Source organism: Trachemys scripta, chromosome 9 (genome assembly GCF_013100865.1).
Source record: "Trachemys scripta elegans isolate TJP31775 chromosome 9, CAS_Tse_1.0, whole genome shotgun sequence".
NCBI lineage: Eukaryota > Metazoa > Chordata > Testudines > Emydidae > Trachemys > Trachemys scripta.
The window spans coordinates 76,775,920-76,790,191 of NC_048306.1; the positions used below are offsets into that span (position 1 = coordinate 76,775,920).

General features: G+C 42.0%; 2 long non-coding RNA genes across 2 annotated transcripts in view; one reads left to right on the forward strand and one right to left on the reverse strand.

Annotated features, from left to right (window-relative positions):
* LOC117882346 overlaps positions 1–14,272 on the reverse strand; it is a 33,593-nt gene that overhangs the window by 3,247 nt on the left and 16,074 nt on the right. The gene's annotated exons all lie outside the window — the stretch shown is intronic.
* Positions 7,107–10,848, forward strand: LOC117882345. Its single transcript, XR_004646996.1, has 2 exons — positions 7,107–7,378; positions 9,654–10,848. It is a non-coding gene; the product is annotated as an uncharacterized LOC117882345 (long non-coding RNA).

Genomic DNA, 14,272 nt, shown 5'->3' on the forward strand with positions numbered 1-14,272 from the left:
GGGATGTAAATGAGTGCAGAATTTGGCAAGGGAATAATGCTACTACTTATTGTTTATGTAGCACTTCACATTTTCAAAGCACCACATTCCACAGTGATGCTCAGATACCAGGGTGAGGGAGGTCTAGGGAAAAGCATGAATCCGAGCTCTCCGAAGCCCTGTAACAGTTGCGTCATCACAGTCATGTGTGGTATCATCACATATCAGTGTATGAAGAAGGAGTGCAACTGAACATCAACAAAACAATGACACCAACTATACACAAAGTGCAGTCAAATATACAAAGTAAATTCATAGGAAACAAAATTAATGCTTTCCCCACCCCCAGCTTTTGTAATCTTAGGTAACTGTAGTAGGTACAGAATTTTCACATAGAAATATGATTTTAAAATTGATGGTGCCCCTATGTTTCACAAATGAAAACGTGAACTCTGCAGAAACCACAATATCAGAAGTCTATGGCCTTGGCTACACTGGCAGTGTACAGCGCTGCAACTTGTTGTGCTCAGGGGTGTGAAAAAACACCCCCCTGAGTGCAGCGAGTACAGCGCTGTAAAGCGCCAGTGTAATCAGAGCCTGCAGCGCTGCATGCTCGCTCGCAGCGCTGCAAGCTACTCCCCTCGGAGAGGTGGAGTACATACAGCGCTGCAAGAGCTCTCTCGCAGTGCTGGCGCCGCGACTACACTACACTTGGCGAATGTAGCCAAGGCTTAAGGGAATACCCTGAAACTACACAAAACAGGAAATCCCACACTTGTGGATTTCTAGTGCCTTGACTATTGCTATTCATTTCAATACATTTAGCCCAACAAATCTTGTTTGATGCATTGTTCTCTTCCAGTTGGCAATTAAACTTAGTCATTTCATGTGCTACTTTTGATACTTCCTTTGTAAACCACATTGTGTTTCCTGTGACAATCTGTGTGCTTTACCACAAGTGCTTTCGGAAGTAGAGAGGGTGAAACTGATTTAGTAGTACTATGAGTTAACAGTTTCAGTTGTGGTGAATAAAACCCAAGGAGCAAGAAAAATGCCATCCAGATTCTAAGGGCTTGTCTATACAGTGTGGCAATGTGCGCTACGGACTAATTAATGCACAATATGTTGGTGCACTTTAGAAACCGCACCCCATAGTGTAGATTACTCCTCCATGTAGATAAACCCTAAACTTTTGTTTAACCTCCCTTCCCCCAAGTTTCTAGCCCTCTTGGTTATGAAGTTAACCTTCCAAATATGAAGGAATGGCAAGTCGCTGCAGAGAGGTCTTCCTGAGTCTACAGAGAGCCTGAAATAATGACTTTGAGGTGTGAACTTCTCCACTCTGATCAGCCTCAGATGGGAGACTTTACATGTCATCACTATTTCATCACACATTATTTTAGTGGTTGGAATGGGGAAGATGGTGAGAGTGAATCTCCTGGGTAAAAAAACGAGTTGCTGCAGGTAAGGAAATGCAGAGAAAGAAAAGAGGATACATTCAAAGATAGAAAAGGAGGATAGAACACACAGAGAAGAGGATGCAGAAGGGCAGCACAGGGCAGACAGAGCAGGGGTCTTACATGGAAGCATATTTTCCCATTGAGTGTCACTCAACATGACTTAACTGATGACTAACAGTTCTGTTATTTGTGTAAACCTCCCTGTGGCGGGGCAACAACTCACCAGCCCAGCGCCTTCTGCTGGTCGTCCTGGGAATTAGCTCTTTTCCAGCTCCAGACCGCCCTCTGCTGCCTGATGTCGTGCCTGCCACTGGCCCCCCATGTCCCTCCCGGTGCCCTTTGCCCAGGGGTTCTGCCCACTGCAGCAACCCACAATCTGGGTCTCCCCACCCAGGGACACCCCCAACCCTCTTATCCCCACCTTGCCTCAGTGGCTACTGCCAGTCATCATCTAGCCCCCGCTCCCTGGGGCAGACTGCAGTCTGTAAACGACTCATCATCAGCAAGAGGGGTTGGACCAGCTGCCTCTGCCTATCTCTGGGCTGCCCCAGTACCTTTGTGGGGCCTTAACTCAACCTGCAGCTTTGCTAGGCTGGAGCTCCCCAGCTCCCTCTGCCCTTCCCCAGCACTGGTCCACCTCAGGAGCCCTGCTCAGCTCCCAGGCAGCCAGGTCCTTCCCTCTCAAAAGCAAGAGAGAGAGTGCATCTATCTCCTAGCCTCTGGCCCTCAGCACTCTTATAGGGCCAGCTGTGGCCTGATTGGGGCGTGGCCCCACCTGTGGCTGCTTCCCCCAATCAGCCTGGCTTTTCCCCACTGCAGCCCTCTCTCAGGGCTGTTTTATGCCCTACAGGGCAGGAGCGGGGTGAGCACCTCACTACACTCCCATTGACATCAGTGAGAACTAGAGAACTGTTTTTGACTTGTCTAAGGCTTCATTTCCATTTTCTATGAAACTCCACTGGCATTTTAAATGGAGCTTTCTAATGGTCCATTATGTTTTGCAGTTTTTGTGCCACTTTGGTATATATAAATGGAAACTGTATCACGTTCTGAGTGCACTGCTCTATCATCAGGCCAATGTGTCACTCTTTCAGGTTTACTGTTGATCAAAATATCAGCAGCATCTTTCTGGCAGATCATACACTTGTCATAGTCTATGTCCAGCTTTGGCCTTTTGAGTCATGTCATGTTCCTATTATTAAGTTGGCAGGGCTTTATGTTTTTCTATCTGACATTTACTTTATGTGATCATTATTAGGCTGTTTGCTGCTGCTCATTCCTTTTACCCTCTGCTGGATAGTCTGCCAGTGAACTTAGTTTTGTTAGAACTTTATTGCATTTTATTTTCTATATAAATCTCTTAGCCAAAATATCTATAAATCTGACTGTCTTGGTCATTTCCTTTGCTGATAGTAAAATATTCTGCTGTTAGTGCTACCACTGCTTAATACTTGTTAAATTGTTATAGGATTTTTGGATTATAGAACTGTATCAATATTTATCTATTTTTATAAAATTGCCAAGCAAAAATCTTTAAGATGGATTTAAGGTTGCAGGGACATAGCATTTTAGAAATCCAGGAAATATAATTTCCAAACAAAAGCACTAACTTGAACTCAAATTACAACCATAACTTTAATTCTGCTCCATACAGCTGCAAGCATATGGTATTCTCACAATGAAGCAGAAAATATTGCAGAATTTTCTTCTCTATGTTTACTCTTGTCAATTTTTGGCATTTAGTAGCAAATTACTTTCTAGTCCCAAAATATCAAGTTGTAGCTCTGACTAGTAGTGGAATGGCCTGTCCCACTCTGCATCAAAGAATGATTGGTACAACAGTTAATATCAAACAGATTTTTGGTACACTGAAGAGGCTACTTCGTCTGGAAGAGCTATTTCTACCACAGCTGCCAAATGCGGTGTATATTAAGAAGAGGGATGAACCAATTTGTGAAAAACAATTCTATCTAGAATCACCTACATACAATCACCAGAGAAGGACAAAGAAAAATTAAATCAGACAATGAATGCTCTCATTAGACAAGGTGTTCGTTTTAAATTCTACTACTACTGAATCAAAGTGTAGCAGCAACAATGGTGACGATGAAAGGAAACAGTAAGAAAACACAAACATGGAGGAACAGGGAAAAGACGAATGGAAGAAAAGAGAAAAAATGGCATAATGAAAAGTCTGTTTCTCTTATAATATATTTTAGTTATTTTTATTTTTACTGTCCCATTGAAACTCTGGAAACAGAAGACTTTCTCTATCTTGTTTAAACCTCACAAAACTACTGTCCATAATGAAAAAATAGCATACAGAAAAATATATAGATAAGTATTTCAACACAGCATAATTGATTAATCAAGCAATTCTACGTCGGTACCTATTATTCACAGACATTTCTTCTTAGGGTAGGTCTATATTTACCTCCGGGTCCAGCGGTAAGCAATCGATCTTCTGGGATCGATCCCGGAAGTGCTCGCCATCAACGCCGGTACTCCTGCTCCGCGAGAGGAGTACGTGGAGTCGACGGGGGAGCCTGCCTGCCATGTCTGGACCCGCGGTAAGTTCGAACTAAGGTACTTCGACTTCAGCTACGTTATTCACGTTCTGATTCCACTTCTTCATTCTGATTTCCCAAGACCCACTTTGATTTTGGGGGGAATTCAGGCAGCAAGGGGTATCTGTATAGATATCATTTACCTCCACTGTGTTTCCTAACTCCATCAGCTCCTGCACAATTTGAACAGGGGTGCACCTGTTGAACTCAGCTATTAGGATTCCCGTTATTGCAACTGTCCTTGAAAGTGCTCGTAAATGGGGTTTCAACAGTGGAGAGATGAAAGAATCCAGAGGAACTCAGATGCACAGTAGAGCATGGGGTCCGTTTTTTTTGTCTATTTGAGAATATTTGACACATATATATTAATTTTCCACTAGAATGTTTACCATTTTCTGCTATACAAATCTTTATCGTTACTGCAACAGAAGACTCGGGCTGTGATATCTAACATGTGTCTTGTGGTAAAGCCACTAACAGGTACATTTTTAGTGATTAAGACTGGAAGAACTTCGAGGAGGAGGAGGGGGAGGGAAGCAAAGACACTAGTTGAATGTTTCTGTGTACACTAGTTTCCATAGCCATCTATCAAGCAGAATGGTGATAAACTCTATTGACTGTTGATAATCTGAGTCAAATGTTACTAGACATAGGAAACTAGGAAAGCAACTCTAGCTTTGTGCACATAGTTTAATGTTACAATGTAAGCCAAAGTTTTCCTTTTAAAATATATTCTAGTACATCCATCTTAGTGATAATTGTACTGTATAGAAATCAGGGTAGAGCAATGTAGTAAACAGCAAGAGCCTAATCCTTTAAAAACAATTGACATTCTATTTTCTAGGTGTGAATTGGTTGAGTGGGTTGGAGTGTGCACTGCCTGAGCATTTGATCTGAAAGACAATTGAAGTGTTGTATTGACATTCTACAGCTTGGAGGCACCATTTAGGCAAATGTGGGTGTAAGGGGTCGGACTCACCCCTGCGGCACCTCCTGCTGGTCGTCCAGGGAATTAGCTCACCAGCCTCTGGAGCGCCCTCTGCAGGCCGGTGATCTGCCTTGTCGTCTGCACTGGCCTCCGTGTCCCTCCCAGGACCCCGGTGCCCCTTGCTCTGGGTGCTGCCCCCTGGCAGTACCCACACTCACTGGGTCTCCCCTCCCAGGGGAACCCCCCCACTAACCACACCTCACCTCAGAATAAGGCTACTGCCAGTCGCCATCTAGCCCCACGCCCAGGGGCAGACTGCAGTATCAGCCACTCATCACAGGCAAGTTTGGGTTTGGACCTTCTGCCTCTGCCTACCCAGGGCTGTCCCTTTGCAACCCCAGTACCTAGCTGGCCTTACTCTAGGCCCGCAGCCTGGAGGGTTCCCAGGCCAGAGCTCCCCAGCTCCATTAGCCTTCCTCCAGCCCTGCTTTCCTCAGGTACCTCTCAACTCCAGGCAGCCAGGCCCTTCTCTCTCTAAAGCAGAGAGAGAACTGTCTGGGCTTCTGGCTGCCCTGTCCTTTATAGGACCAGCTGAGCCTGACTTCCCACTCAGCCAGGGAGCTGTTTGCCCCAGCCACAGCCCCCTGCCAGGGCTGTTTTTAACCCCTCTGGACCGGAGTGGGGTGACCACCCTGCTACAGTGGGGTTGTATCTCAAAATCAAACATTGGCATGGAATTTGTTTGAGATGTTAGTCAATTAAATAGTTATTCCCTCCCTACCACCTTTTTTATTTGAGGAAATACCACATTTCACACTCCTGTTATTTCTTCTGTCCATAACATCTTCCTGTTATCTTCCATTCTCCAAGCTGGTGCAAGATTTTTAACTCCATGGGCCTTGGTAGACTCACTCATGATTTACAATAGTGTGAAAGAATAATGACATCCATTAATTGTTGTCTGGGAAAACATTTTCCATTTAAAATAGTAATGTACAAACTTTTATGAGATCTATTATTTTAGGAAACTGGTTGGTATAAATAAAACTATATATAGTACTTTTTGTTGTATTTCCACAAGTAATGTATCTCATTTTTATTAACTGAGTTAACCATTGTATAAATGTGATTAACTTATATGTAAGTAACAGCTTGAGCTTTAACTAAGATTAACTGATCCAAGCTATCTTTGCCAATTTTTTTATTTTAATCTCAAAGAACAAAGACTTTGTATAGAAACATGTGGAATGTGTTATGAAGTGTGCAAAAATCCTTTCCAGATAATGTTTTTAATTATATTTTTGAAAACTATGATTAAGTCTACCATTGAAATATTTTCAGTAGTAGTCGACAGAATACCTTTTGCTTGGCAGCATGCATGTATTATAAAATACTTAAAATGGCAAGATCCCTTTCAGAACTAAAATTGCCATTTTAATTACTTTTTTTGTAATTAGCAGCTTGAAATTTTTTCCATTAAAAGAAGAGAGAAAAGAACTAAATGCACATATAATCGTATCCAAATCTTTGGATTTTTAACCAAAGGATGTAAAGGGTGTGTATGTGTACGTGCATGTTCATTCAGCGTGCTGAGTTCTTTGATTTGGGCCAGATTCTGTTCTAATTTCTTCCCTTGCAACCTCACTGACATCACTAGAAGTGCATAAGAGGAACTGAGGACCAAGCAGAGGCCCTGCCAGCATTGGGATCAGAACCACAATAGCTAGAATTGTGATAAAACAGGGATATTTCCAGCAGAATTCTGGCATTTTTCCCCTTAGAGCATTGATAGGATGGTTTAGCTAGCACAAATCGCAGGGGGGAAAATCCTTATCATTGCCACCGTGGTATTCTATAGACTACTGCATTAAAAACAAATAAAAAAAAACTGTTAAAAAGAGTGTTTAAAATTGCAAAGTCAACACTCAAAAGTTAGGAAATGCAAGAAATAATGTTGCCTGTGCAACCTTTATTATACCCAAGCTATCATAAAGGCTTTAATTACATGTGTCATAAATATAAAGGGAAGGGTAACCACCTTTCTGTATACAGTCCTATAAAATCCCTCCTGGCCAGAGGCACAAAATTATTTTACCTGTAAAGGGTTAAGAAGCTCAGGTAACCTAGCTGGCACCTGACCAAAAGGACCAATAAGGGGACAAGATACTTTCAAATCTGGGGAGGGGGAAAAGGCTTTGTTTTGTCTGTTCTGTGTGCTTGCTGGAGACAGATCAAGAAAGCAAGCAATCTAACTCCATTAGTATTAGTAAGTACTAGCGAAGGAATGTGTTAACTTACTTTTATTTTGGCTTGTGATTTCCTTTGTAGGAGGAGGGAGGTTTATCCTGGATTTGTACTTTAAGGTTTTGCCTAGAGGGGAGATCCTCTGTGTTCTTGAGTCTTTTGTTATTCTGTAAAGTACTTACCATCCCGATTTTACAAAGGTAATTCTTTTACCTTTTCTTTAATTAAAATTATTCTTTTAAGAACCTTATTGATTTTTCATCATTTTAAGATCCAAGGGTTTGAGTCTGTGTTCACTTGTACCAATTGGTGAGGGGATTATTCTCAAGCCTGCCCAGGAAAAGGGGTGTAAGGGCTTTGGGGGATATTTGGGGAAGGTAGGGCTCCAAGTGGCCCTCCCTAAATGTTTGTTTAAATCAGTTGGTGGTGGCAGCGTTAATTTAACTTAATCCAAGGTATAAGAAAGAATTTGTGCCTTGGGGAGTTTTTAACCTAAGCTGGTAGAAATAAGCTTAGGGGGTCTTCATGCGGGTCCCCACGTCTGTACCCTAAAGTTCAGAGTTGGGAGGGAACCTTGACAACATGTTCACATACTTTCAGTTCATTTTTGTTTCTTTATGGCTTGTTTATTTACAGGCACTCGTCTCATTTTGATTTGGGATAAGATTGTATGGTAAACCACTGTGGGGAGTTGCTATGCTGACTGGTGAAGAAAGCTCTGGCAAAGGAAGTTTTGTTGGGATAAAGACTCCATGGGTGTCACCCTTTTGTTTGCTTTGGTCTTCTATAGTGACTTTAGGCAAATCACTCAAACCCAAAGTTCCAAAAATATCTACTAACTTTAATATTTGGATGCCCAACTTGAGGCACCTAGGGCCTGATTTTTAGAATATGTCTAGATCTTACTGACTTCAAAAGGAGTTGTGGGTGTTCAACATCCCTCAAAATGAGGCTTAAAATGTCTCATGTGTGACACCTAAAATTAACTTTGAAAATGTTGGCCTTAGCCCCTCAGTCATTTAATTTTCTTAAGTACAGTAGTCTTAGAAACAATGGATCAATAGATAAAAGCCATAATTTTATAGCTACTTATAGTTTTTGTACTCTTCGCTTTGCCAGCATCCTTTGACAGGCTGTACATCAAGAGCATGAGGCAATAAAGACCTAATCCTGCTTCCACTGATGTCAGTGGAAGTAGCATTGGGTCCTTTTGGGTATATCTCTACGCTGTAGTGTAAGCCCTGGGTTAGTAGAACTCAAGTTAGCAGCCTCTGAGCTTGTTAATCTAGGCCTTGAGCATCTACACTCATTTGTAACTCTAGGTTATGAATTGTTGAACTCTAGGTCCCAACCCAGGGCTCTAGGTCTACACTGCATTATGTGGGCCTGAGTCCAATCACCCATATCCCAGACTTCCTAGTGCCCTACCAAACTGTGACTGCTTTAGCCCTTTGTTCATGGAGCAATGTGGGAAATCTCGACTGTCCAAAGGACAAAAAGTTGACCCATAAGATTGTGGGATACTTTTGCTGCACTCCCAGAGAATGAGTCCAGTGGGGCTGTGTCTACACTCCAAAGCAATAGGGCTTGAACCTTGGGTCCCACCTTGACTCAGGCTCAGATCTTCCACCCCTGTGGAGTGCTGGGAGCCAAGCCCTGAATTAGGATATTTTGCATGTAGATGGAAGGGGGGTTAGGATTGAGCCTGAGCTCAAATCCTGGGTTTACACTGCAGTGTAGACATACTTTTTTGTTACAAAATGTGTTTTGTTGCATATGTTTCCTTGTGGCACAAAGGTAGTCTTGCCAAAACCACTGTCCAGTCACTGACGTATTGAACTGTTTAATTTGCTTCCATATTGTGCTTCTGTACCATTTTATTAAATAGTTAAATATAGTAAGCCAGGAAATCTATATTTGGAAGAAACCACAAGCCATATTATCCTGCAGCCAGTGCAAAGCAGATCATAACAACAAAGATCACATGTTAGATCTCAAAGGCCTTTTCTCTGCTGTGCAAAGCATCCTCAGCCCCTACTGAATTTAACAGGTGGTGAGACCACTCAGCATCTTGCAGGATGAGGCACCTCTTTAGGAAACTGTGCATAAATGCAGGTCTTGCTAGAAAGGTACTATCATGGTTTCTTTGTCTCATACAGGCAGGACTTCACTGTGCTGTGAAACTTTTTCAGAAACTATGTTACTGTATAGAAAATGCACATACAATACTGCAGAAAGCATCATTTGTACACCAGTTTTATAGCATGGTTAGGAGTTGGCTGTACCATCTCAGGAACCAGTGTGAGCAACTTTCTAGGAAGGATTGTTTCAGAACTGTATTCTAGAAAGATGCTAGCATGGTTTCTTTGGAGCCTTGGCCAAAGTTTGATGGCCATTTTGAGAATATCACCTGTCTGCTATCCACTAGTGGCATTAGCATTGGCTTTAAAAGAAGCATCTTGTCTCCTCTTTCAGACAAATTAAAGTGTCACCCTCGCATATTTGAGTGGTGAGAAGCAATAAGCAAATGGAAATGGGCCATGATTCAAATCATCAGCTTAATTTGGGGGAAGCAGTAAGGAGGTTATGGATACCTGGAGATGCCTCACCTACAAAGTATATAGTAAGGGTATATTATAGTTTATTTATATATTTTTCTGTTTACAGAGATAGCTTCATAAACTATTAAGCACAAGTGCAATGTGTTGAGCATCTCTATAACACTTGGAACAGATCCTCTTCTGATGTAAATGGGCATCACTCCATTGAAATTAATGGGGCTACTCTCTTTTACACCAGCTGATAATCTGGCCTTTAAAATTTACATTCTTATATAAATATCACATAATCAAACTTAAATGATGGTACAGTAAACTGATGAACTGACTTTTCTTTTGCTTTCTCTTTTAGATTCTCTTATATACCAGTTAACGTGACTGGACTACACTTCCTGTCATCTAGCAAGTGGACCAGAAGATTTTCAAAGAGAGCCACATAATTCCCACTGACCACAGAAAGTTGAAAAATTCCTCTTTCTAAATGTGGAGGTTATGATTCAAGTTAATTTTAACATTCAAATGAGCAGTTGAGGCCTTTGAGGTATGCCCATCACTGATCAATACCCTTACCGGTAGGAGAAAGGTATTATAGGAGAAAGGAAAATAAATGGGATCAGGAGTTTGTTGCAAAAAATCTTAAAACACAAAAAACAAGGTCATTTAGTACATGACTCAGAGACCAACACAGGATATCGAAATATAGTTCTGTATTATCCATTGTTTTGCCCAGTCTCATTGTAATTGCCCCAAGTATGTGGTTTCCACCATTTCACTTGCGAAACTACTCTGTAATCTACTAGATCTTAGGTACGATTTTTTCATCCTTTTCACCAACACCACCAAAGAAAAAAGGCTCGTTTTTATTCTACCATCTCCCACCCTTCACTGTTAGTTTACAACAATACAATTAAAAGCAATCCTGTTAGCACTCTTTATGAGTTTTATATTCTTTCACTTCAGTTCATTTTCATGCAGCATTTGGTCTGGCTAGCTGTTGTAAGTTGCTATATCCAATTCTACAAAGTGTTACTGGAAATACTTATATATTCAAGTTGCTATACACAAATACATTAAATTGAGTTACACAAATAAAACTCTTAAAAAATCCTAAACATACAGGTCTTTATTTTCTAGCGCATAAAATAAAGTTTTGAAAAGTTTTAAATATTTCTTTGATAAGGGAAAGAGAAGGATCAAAGGATACCTAATACCATGGTTGTGTTTGTTATTATTTTGTTGTTTGATATGTTTAGCTAGTTTTTAAATATTCTGATATCTTAAGACCATAATCAGAAATTTAGAATATAGTGACAATAGGGTCCCTTTCTGTTCCCACTGACGTCAAAGGGGATAGAATTTGGCCCTGTGCTTACATAATAAGACTACTGTCTTGTGCCAATGTATTTTACATTCAACCGTAAAGCCATTTGAAAAAATAACACAGGGAGGGAGTGCGGATTTGTGGTGACAGAATGTAAACTGGATTCTAATCCTAGCACTGACGCAACCCAGCAACAGGTTACAATTAGTCCCTCTTGACTTCAGTGGGGTGCCATGCAAGTCTGGTTTGCTTGCATAGCATACATTGAAGGATCAGGGCAAGTCCACTTAGGCCCAATCTGGCACCATTGAAGACAATGGAAAGACACCTTTTGACTGCAGTAGAAGTTGGGTTAGGCCTGTAACCTCTCAGGGCCCAATTCAGAACATTGACATAAGTAAGTGCGATTCTACTGGAGTTGCGCCTGGTTATGTCTGATCTGAATCTAACCCTCTGTGCCTTAGTTTTCCAATCTGTGACATGAGGATAATATTTACCTACCCCATTGGGATTTATCGATTCAGAGGGTATAGCTACACTGCAAAAAAACATGCAAACACACACATAAAAACCCACAGCAGCAAATCTCCCAGAGTGTAGGTCACCTAACTTAGGCCTGGTCCCCACTAAGCCCCCACTTCGGACTAAGGTACGCAAATTCAGCTATGTTAATAACGTAGCTGAATTCGAAGTACCTTAGTCCGAACTTACCGCGGGTCCAGACGCGGCAGGAAGGCTCCCCCGTCGATGCCGCGTACTCCTCTCGGCGAGCTGGAGTACCGGCGTCGACGGCGAGCACTTCCGGGATCGATTTATCGCATCTTAATCAGACGCGATAAATCGATCCCAGAACATCGATTGCCTGCCACCGGACCCTCCGGTAAGTGAAGACGTACCCTCAGTCTCACAGTATGGGCCTAAAAATATTTAGTTGACTCAGGCACTGAGATTCCCAGCCGTGGTTTGTTTGATTTTTGCTGTGTAGCCATACTCAGAGAGTTTAAGGCCAGAAGGGAACATTAGATCACCTAGTCTGACCTGTATATCAAGAGCAATTAAATTTTACTTAGCTGCCCCTGTACTAAGTCCAATAACTTGTGTTTGACTATAGCATATCTTCCAGAAAAGCCTCCAATCTTGATGTGAAGTCACCAAGAAATGGAGACTCTACCTCTTCCTTTGGCAGTTTTGTTCCAATGGTTACTCACCCTCACAATTAGGAATTTGTGTCTATGTGTGTCTTCAGCTTCCAGACGCAGGTTCTTGTTCTCTTTCTCTGCTGGATAAGAGACCCCTTTAATACCTGCTATTTTCTGTCTGTGAAGGTCCTTTTACATTGTAATCAAGTCACTGCTCAGTTTTGTTTTTTGTTTTGTTTTATAAGCTAAGCAGTTGGAAAGAACTCTTTAATTCTGTCGCTAAAATGCATTTTCTCCAGCCTTCAAATAATTTGTGTGGCTCTTTTCTACACCCTCGTCAATTTTTCAACATCCTTTCTAAAATGTGGACATCAGAAGTGGATGAAGCATTTCAGTATCAGTCTCGCCAATGCTGTACCCATAGGGAGAAAATCACTCCCTATTCCTACTCACTTGTTTATACATCCAAGGATCACAGTAGTACTGTCTGCCACAGCATTGTATTGGGAGTTCATATTAAGTTTCCTGTCCACCATGATACCTGAATATTGTAAAGCTTCAATGAACGTGCGACAGACTGAGCGTGTCTGACAGAAGACACTATGAACTAGCCTGTCCCTGAATTTAGTGCAAGTGCTTACGGGCTGGGGGGTACTAGTGGTGGGGGAGAACATAAGGAGCATTATTCCCACCTTGCTTTGCATAGCCTGCTGGTGAGCCAGGGACAAATGCAGACCCTGCCCTGGGGAAACCAGAGAGACAGCTCCCTCAGTGCAGCCAATGAGCACAAATTGTTCCTAGGAGTACACCTTGCATCTGCTTCATCCTGGACAGTAGAGATGGTCATGTCTGGGTGTGCTTTGGGGAGCAAGAGGCACCATCTGAAAGGACAGTGCAGCTTACACATTCCCCTGTGTGCTGAGTAGCTGAAGACTGTATTGTGCCTCACTGCCACATTCTGCGCGCTGTGGCTAGTGCCATAATCTAGCCCAGTGAAGAAGGCATAATAGAAGAGCTCAGTATTTAACAACAAACAGTCCTGCACAACACCACGTCCAGGGATGCTGGAACAATTTTTATAGTGGGGGAGCTGCGAGCCATTAACCAAACTGTAAACCCTGCATATAATGGAAACCACTTTAAGCCAGGGGGCGTGGCATCTTAGGTTCTCTGTTATACCACTACTGCTATGGGTCATCTAACTGTACACACTGTCAGGACGGGGCATCGGTCTGAAAAGCGGAACTAAGGACAGGCACACTGCAGAATATATTTGACCCATCCGTAGCTCTGTAAACGTTTTAGCTATAAGCACATCCACAATATATATTTGGGAGCCATCTAATTTTGCTTTGTGATCTTGTAGCAAACAAACAAACAAAACAGAAGCATTCTACATACAGTAGCAAGAGATGCTTTTTCCTAGGGTCTTTTTGTATGAAGGATCAATGCTCCCCTTGAAGCATGGCAAAATTCCCATTGGCTTCATGGGCACAGGATCAGTATTGTGTTGGAAAAGCACATATGCTTATACAATAGCTTGATTAAAATAAATTTTCTAGCCGCTGCACCAGATGCTAGGACTCAGTATTTTTCCTAGCGTCAAATTACCCTCAGTCCAGTCTAAATGTAATCTGAACTATGTTAAAGCATGCAAGATATTTCCAGATAAAAATATATTGGTAATACACACAAGATGTGTTTGTATTCAAAATAAAGTGTCCCCTCTAGATAATATTTAGTCCTGCCTCAGTGCAGAGGATTGGACAAGATGCCCTATTGAGGTCCCTTCCAGTCCTACATTTCTATGATCTAATAATATTGGGCAGTTATCCTTTGTAGATCTCAAAGCACTTTACAAAGAGGAGTAAATCAAAAGCCATTTCATAATTGGGGAAACCAAGACAGAGCGATGAAAAGACTTGCCAAAGGTCAAACAGCAAGTCAGTAGAACAGCTGAGGACAAAACCCATGTCTCCTAAAAACCAGTCCAGCTCCTAGCCGGTCAGCCCCCCTGCTTCCCAATACATTCTGTGGGTGAGTCAAAGCCCATTGAAGTGAATGGCAGGACTCCTG